The sequence below is a fragment of the Lycium barbarum genome, chromosome 12, assembly GCF_019175385.1.
Source record: "Lycium barbarum isolate Lr01 chromosome 12, ASM1917538v2, whole genome shotgun sequence".
In the NCBI taxonomy this organism is placed as follows: Eukaryota; Viridiplantae; Streptophyta; class Magnoliopsida; order Solanales; family Solanaceae; genus Lycium; species Lycium barbarum.
Window position 1 is genome coordinate 40,769,708 of NC_083348.1, and position 8,539 is coordinate 40,778,246.

Below are 8,539 nucleotides of genomic sequence, written 5' to 3' on the forward strand. Positions count from 1 at the left end.
CTACAGGCCTCTACAAACCATAGCAGAAACATATGACGGGACAGGGCCCCGCCGTACCCAAATAGCCATATATACAGAACATGTATAACAGAAGATATGTACCAAAAATATGAGCTCCGGATCAAAAAGAGCACTCCAGACAGCAGAATAAGTATCCTACACTGGCGGGTCACCTGATCGAACGTCTGCACCTGCGGGCATGAAACGCAGCCCCCGAAGAAAGGGGGGTCAGTACGAAATATGTACTGAGTATGCAAAGCATGAAATACAGAAATCCAAATCATAACTGAAGTGAGGAGTACAGAAATGAGTATATCAAAACCTGTGCTGAAATATATATATATATATATATATATATATATATATATATATATATATTATATAAATAATGCCAATAAAATCATGCATAGGGCTCAGGAACGTGGTCGCCACTCCGACGCTGGCGCCACAACACATCATACTCTAGAAGGTTTCATATCTCCGTACCATCCCCGAACATATCGTATCATCATAACATATCACAACACCAGAACATATCATATGCCATATCACATCATAACGCCGTATATAAGCGGTACCCGGCCTTATGGCGAGGTCTCGGGAACTGTAACACATCATACTGCCGAATATAACATAGTGCGCACGATCACAAAATCGGCCCGGGATCCGGCGAATGATGTAATAGTAGTATGCACGAGCGGAGTAGTGCAGAAACCATATGCATATAAGTACATAAATAAATTTCAAACTCGATAGCCAAATATATTTACAAACATTTGAAGGCTCAAAAAATAAGATTAGGGTCAATTGGAGTTAGTATGAGAAAGTTATGAACTTTCGAAGTACGGAACCTTCCGAAAATATTTCATAAGTCATACTTGGAAATTCAAGTATCATTCGTATTAGAAGACTTTCGAACATCATTATGGATCACATATTCATATTAGGACACTTACGGGTAACATTATGGATCAAATCAAATGGGGGCTTTAAGACCATATTTTCATATCGAAGTATTCATCAAAGGCTTTAGTCTTTTCGTTTTTCTTTCGAACAACATTCGGAACATAACCAATAGAATCTTTGAACATCATAAAATATGTATCCCGCCATATGGAATAACTTATGGAGGTCAAAGATGTTAGCCATCCTAGTGGCTCTAAGAATAGGATTAGGATTTTCTTTAGGAGCATACTTATACGTTATTCGTTTATTCCAAAAAGGTCATGCCAAAAGAAAGAAAGGTAAGCTTTACATACCTCGATCGCTCGCTAATCAATTCCCGAATCAAGTCTCGGGCTCTCCAATATCTACAATAATATTATCAATTACCAAATATTAGCTACAAGTACTTAGAAATTCAATTCTAACTAGTACTTGTCTACAGAAATTTCGGCAGCATCTCCCCTGTAAATTCAACATCCCCGAGAATTTAAGTCGGCCAAATTCATCAACAACCATACCAACAATACCAACAACCATACCAATAACATCAAAACCAATTTAAAACGCATTCCAACACTAGTAACCTTCCTTTCTACATATTTCATCATTATTCAATTCAACTACGTATTTTCAAGCCGATTCCAATGTTCACATATTCATTACTCATTCAAGATCAACCAAATACAATTCAAAAGCATTTCACACAATTCTACCAAATATTCTACAATCCCATTATCACCATATTCCATTCGAAATCTACACAAATGCGACAAGGTCACAACGTCACATTTTCTTCTTCCAATTTCATCAACAACAACAACAATTCATATTTTAGCAATTCCACTTCCATAATTACATAAAACTATAATAAAATCACATAATTTCCTACAACAACTTACAACTAATTTTCATACCAATCTTGAACCATTATTCTTCTATTTACATCACAAGGCCACAACAACATAATTTAACATACTAAATATATTTCATTCTTCTCCCTTCACTACACCCACACACCCACAACACACAAATTTCATACTTTACATTCATTTCCATATACTACAATATATATATATATATATATATATATATATATATATATATATATAATTCTTCCAAGAAAAAAAGGATAGAATCTTTACCTTTTCTTAAAATTTCCTCTTGCCCCAAAGGTAGTTTTCTCGCTCAAAATAATTATACCACGTTGAAGAGGGTCTTGAACTTAGTGGGAATTCAAAAAGAGATGAATTTTTGGACCAAGAATTAAGGCTCCAAGAATTTTTTTTTCTCCTTTTCTATTCGGCCGTATGGCCTTCTTTTGTGAGCTCTCAATTATTTTTGCTTTTCACTTTCTTGAATGTTCTAGAGTAGAAGACTAATGGTCCCTCCTTCTATTTATTTGACTTGAATTTTTAATGGGCACATGGGCTTGGCCCATTTTTTCCTCCATGGCCGGCCACAATTGTGGATTGGGCCTTTTATTTTTTTCATTTTTTTTTCATTTCTCTTGAGCCCAATTAGTTATGGGTCTTATTTTGTAATTCCCGAAAATAATTTTCAAAATTCCCCATTTTGCCCTTGGCCTTCCTCCATATTTCCACATCAACATTTTTCATGAACCACATATATATTAAATAAAATCAAAATATGGCCTTATTTCTTACAAGTCAAAATTATTTCGAATTTTCCGAATACACAAAAATACGGGATATAACAGCTTCAAAGCGAATACTACGGCTAACAACTCCAAATCATGGGTAGGGTAATTATTCTCATGAAATTTTAACTAACGAGATGCATAAGCTATCACTCTGCCCTCTTTCATCAACACCGTACCCAAACCCATACGGGAGGCATCAAAATAGACAGCAAAATCCTTACCTTCCACAGGTAAGGCTAGGATCGGGGTTGTAGTCAAAAGAAGCTTGAGCTTTTGAAAGCTCTCCTCACAATCATCTGACTGCTGGAAGGGAAGATCCTTCTAAGTCAATCTGGTCAAGGATGAAGCAATGGCAGCAAAACCCTTCACAAAGCGACGGTAAAACCTGGCCAAACCCACAAAACTACGAATCTCAGTAACCGTAGTGGGCCTCGTCCAACCCATCACAACCTCAATCTTCTAGGCATCAACCATAATCCCCTCCTTGGACACCATATGGCCCAAGAATGCTACAGACTCCAACCAGAACTCACACTTAAAAAATTTAGCAAACAGTCTATGTTTCTTCAACAGCCCAAGAACAGTACGAAGGTGGCTCACATGCTCCTCTCTACTCTTGGAATACAACAAGATATCATCAATAAATACAATCACAATGGAATCGAAGAACGGCCTAAAGATGTCATTCATCAACGTCATAAATGCAGCCGGGGCATTGGTAACCCCAAAAGACATCACCAAAAACTCATAATGGCCATATCGCATCCGAAAGGCTGTCTTTGAAATATCCTCTGCCCTGATCTTCAACTGGTGATAGACGGAACGCAAATCAATCTTCGAAAACACCGAAGCACCTTGAAGCTGGTCAAACAGATCATCAATACGAGGCATTGGGCAATTGTTCCGAATAGTGACCTTGTTCAACTAGCAGTAATCAATACACATCGTCATGGTCCCATCTTTCTTCTTCACGAATAACACAGGAGCACCCCAATGGCAGACGCTAGGTCTAAGGAACCTCTTGCTCAATAAATCCTGCAATTGTTTCTTAAGCTCCCTCAACTCGGCAGGTGCCATCTGATATAGTGGAATGGAGATAGGACGAGTGCCTGGGTCCATGTCAATACAGAAATCAATGTCCCGATCGGGTGGCATAACCGACAGATTCGACGAAAGTACCTCCGCGAACTCGCTCACAATAGGGATAGACTCAAGAGGTGGAGATGCAACAGTCGTATCACGAACATGCGCCAAATATGCTAAACATCCATTACTTACTAACTTCTTTGCCTTAAGTAAGGAAATGATCTTCTTCGGAGTGGGACTAGGAGTACCTCTCCACTCAAGCCTAGGAATGCCCAGTATGGCTAAAGTAACTGTCTTGGCATGACAGTCCAAGATCACATGATAGGAAGAAAGCCAGGACATACCCAATATAATATCAAAGTCCACCATATCAAGAATCATCAAATCTACCCAAGTATCATACCGCATAAAAGTAACCAAACAGGACCGGTAGACTCGATCAACAATCACAGAATCTCCAACCAGAGTAGACACATGAACATATATATTTATACTATCACAAGGAAAATCCCAACCCATGGCATGAAATGCAGATACATACGAATAGGTGGATCCAGGATCAAATAATACAGATGCTGCTCTATGACGGACATAAATGGTACCTGAGATCACAACATCTGAGGCCTCTGCCTCGGGCCTACCAGGAAATGAGTAACAATAGGCTCCACCACGCCCAATATGATATCCCCCTCTCGCACTCTGAGTACCACCTCTAGCTGGCTGGGATCCACCTCTAGAACCATGGGAAGTACCATGGCCAGACTGAGCACCGCCTCTCTGAAAAGTCCCATCTCGACCACCAGATGATACTGGAGTCCTCGGCGGCTGATAATCCCACCTAGGTCAGGGACATATCTTGGAAACATGCCCAACCTCTCCACAAGAATAACAGGTAACAGGAGTCGAGTGCTGAAACACTGAAGCTAAGGACCTAAATGAAGCAGCCCTGTCCACCGGTCTGGAGAACAAACTCTCTGGAGCCCTCTGCCTAGGTGGCTCACCACAGGAAGCCAGTAACGCTGAACGCATGGGATGATCGGAATAGAGCTAAGGTGACCTCAAAAACTAACCGGCGTCCCTCGAACCAGAACCCCCAAAACTACCAGTCCGATGTGGCCTCTTGTCACCACCACCAAAAGCACGGGCCTTAGCGCCCTCAACCATAGAAGCATGCTCAATAATGGACTGGAAGGAAGCCCCCATAGACTCCATCTGAAGAAAAGGAATCTGTAGAGAGCCCACTAGTCCCCCAACGAAGCGCCTGATTCTATCGGCCTCAGTAGGGATCAACGAAGTAGAATAACGGGCCAAATAAAGGAAAGGGTCACATAGGACTCCAAGAACATGCCCCTCTGCTCAAGGTGTAAAAATTCCTCCCTACAAGCCTCTCTCAAAGACCGGGGCACATACTTCTCAAGAAAGGCCCAGTGGAACTAAGTGCAAATCAATGGAGGAGAACCTTCTGGTCTGCACGCCACGAAATACTTCCACCACGTCTTCGCGTCACCGCAAAACTGGTAGGACATATAATCAACGCCGTAGGTCTTCACTATCTCCATACGGTACAACAATTCATGCATATCAAGAATAAACTCATAGGCATCCTCAGACGAAGCACCAGAGAATCTAGGTGGCTCTAACTTCCTGAACCTCCCAACAAGGTCCTCATCAGCAGCAGTCATAACAGGGCTCTCCATGGGCCTAATATCCTCGCCAGGGGTGGGTATTGTATCAACGCGAGGAGCCATAGCTGTGGCAGGATGTGCTGCCTGGGTAGGCCCCTACTCAGGGGTCTGCGCCCCAACCCTACTCTGTGAACCCCTGCCGGGAGTAATAGCACCGGCGGCTGCCTGCTGGGCATCAAAGTGGAGTAGAATCCTAGCCATAGTGTCATGCATAGCCTGGTCAGAAGTAACCTCAGGTTGTGTCCGTGTTGGGGCACGCTATCCTCTGCGGCCTGGTCTCTACCCGGCTGATACTCGGGCTCGGGAGATAGAGACCTCTCCCGTCACTAGCCCATCGTAGGAGCTCTGCCCTAAGCTGGGGCAGCCCCGCGACCTCTCGCTCTGCGATGACCTCTGGCTGTAGCGCACCATAGGGGGCCAGCCGTAGCGGCGGGCTCTGGCACTTGACCCCGGGCCGTAGTAGCTCGAGTCCTCACCATCTGTGAGAGAAGAGAATAGAATCAAATACCAATTTGAAATAAGTAGCATGAAGGAAAGAAAGAAAGTGAGGTTTCCTAAATGTCCTATAGTCTTTCACAAATAAGTACGGAGCTCATAGTATCGATCCACGAGACTCTACTAGATACACTCTTGTAATAAAGACCGGGTAATATTGGGCTCTGATACCAACTTTTCACGACCCAATTCTGCCTAAGTCGTGTGGGCACTTACCTTTCCACTTCGGTAAGCGAACCCTCAATCCAACAATGAATAAATACACGAAAGAATGAAATTAAACAACGAAATAGAATAGTACGTAAGTCTCACGATATATCTATATATATGTAGTAGAAAGTACGGAATGACAATAAGCATCCCCAGGGTCTAGTCTGAATAATACAAGAGCATCTAAGGAGAATAATACAATCTGATATACTAATACATAAAATGTCTATGTCTCTGAAATAAATAAGACGTATGATAGAAAAATCTTCAAGGTCAGCGGACGCCAAGCTCACCCTGGAAACTCGAGAGAAAGTTGAACCGTCGATCAGCCACAGGTCACGGAAGTGGATCAGACGTAATACTCTGCATTCATAAAAGAATGCAGCAAGTGCAGGTCAGTACAAACAACAGTACTGGTAGGCATCAACGGCCGACTAAGCATAGTTAACACAATTCAGATAATAAAGTAGATAAGCAAATAAACCAACCAAGCATATGACAATATAATCACAACCAAGTATCCGTCATCGCCTATGTAAAGTATCTAATCCCAAATATGTCAAGTCTGAATATATCCAATCCAATCCAACATCACAATCCAATCACCAAGCATCTCAATCAATCATAATGCAATACAATGCCATAATGGTATGAATGCAATGCAATTGTTACACCTCAAAAAATTTTATGCCGTCGTGTGGTGGTTAGACTAACGCAGCGTAAGATAGATATGATGTCCCTAAAAGTAAAAAGTGGTAATGACGATTCTAATTAAGATTCCAAAGACGTTTGAATCAAGAGAAGAAAGTTCGTTGAAGAATGTTAAGTATAAGTCATGTTTTGGAAGGGGGTGCGAGTATCGAGCTAATGTTGACTTAATGATGTCTTAAAGAAGATTTATAACGCCCCTTGGATGGTTAATGAAGTGTTAAACAAGTGCTAAGAAGGTTCCATAAGGATCGGAGATCAAACAGAACGACGAGAGTAACTTCGGAAAAGTAGAGTTATACGGCCAACTTATACGGCCCGTATAATTTATACGATCCGTATAAGGGACCGTATAACCTGTCCAGAGAAGGGTCTCCACTAGAAGAATTATATTGTCACACATACGGACCGTATAAGTTATACGGACCGTATGTGTGTCCGTATAATACCGTCGGGACAGAATTTTTATTTTATAAAAGAGACCCTCAAGTCCTCATTTCTTATTTCATCCTTTCTCCACACCTCAAGAAGGCTCTAGAATATTCTCTATACCCTTTTAACATATACCCAAGAGAAATCAAGAGTTGATGGAATCAAGAACATGAGTGCTCATTAGGGTTTATACAAGTCAAGAACTCATTTAGTGGTGAAGGTGGGGTTTCCTCAAGTGGAATATTTTCATCCAAAGACCTTTTCTACATTGTCAAAGGTAATATTTATGATCATTTCCTGCTATCTAGAATATTGAGAGGTTAAAAGACTTGGATTATGGAAGAAAGTGAAAAATGAAGTCTAAATAGGGGAATAATGGTATTCTTGAATAGTAGTTGATATGAATCATAACTCTTGAGATAGTACGAGTATAATCTTGTTATAAATGATATTAAGAGTGTTGAAGAAGCATCGTGTGTTGATGAATACAACGTAGTGTGGTAATTTTGGTTATGAATGAGTTGAAATGGAATTTGGAAAATTGAATAGTGTATAGTTTGAGGAAGATTGTTGATTGTGATATTGTGGTTGTTATTGTTGATGTTTGGGAGTTGTTATATGATATAGGGGAAGTTGTATAAACAAAGGAGATGTTGCCCAATTTTCGTTAGCTTTAGCTTAAGCTTAAGTATGTTTCCGATTATCTAATCTTAGCATGAATTACTTTGAATGTAGAATTGCGAACTTGGAAGGAAGCGTTTAGTCGGCAAGTTAGAAAGGCGAAAAGGTATGTAAGTCTGGTCCCTTCTTTCTCTAAGGAATTATCCATATGACATGATTTTTCTTATCTTCCATGACCTTCTTACATTCCAGAAATTATGAGTCTATGTTTAAAAAGAGCTTCCCATGAGATAAAGATAAGAGTTATGCTACGAGTATGAAAATGATGATGATGAGTTTAAGTCCAAAGATTCTAAAGCCAATGATTCCTTGACATTATTTATTGTAGTTACACTCACCTTATAATGCTAGTTCTTTCAAGGTGAGGCATGATGAGTACGACTACTTCATAATCAAATCGGGGGTTCTCGACCTTACGTTAACCTGATAGAGTTATAGTTTGTCTTTGAGTTCTTATGCATGCATTATGATAAGTACATGATGATGAGATTACACTGTGCCTATATGGCCAGGCAGACACCACTAAGTCGGGTGGCATATACACCATGTCAAGAGGGCATGGGCAAACACCACTAGTGGGCGGCATGAGATGTTTACCTCGGACGCGGGAGGCCTAGACGCGGGCTAATGAGGATCA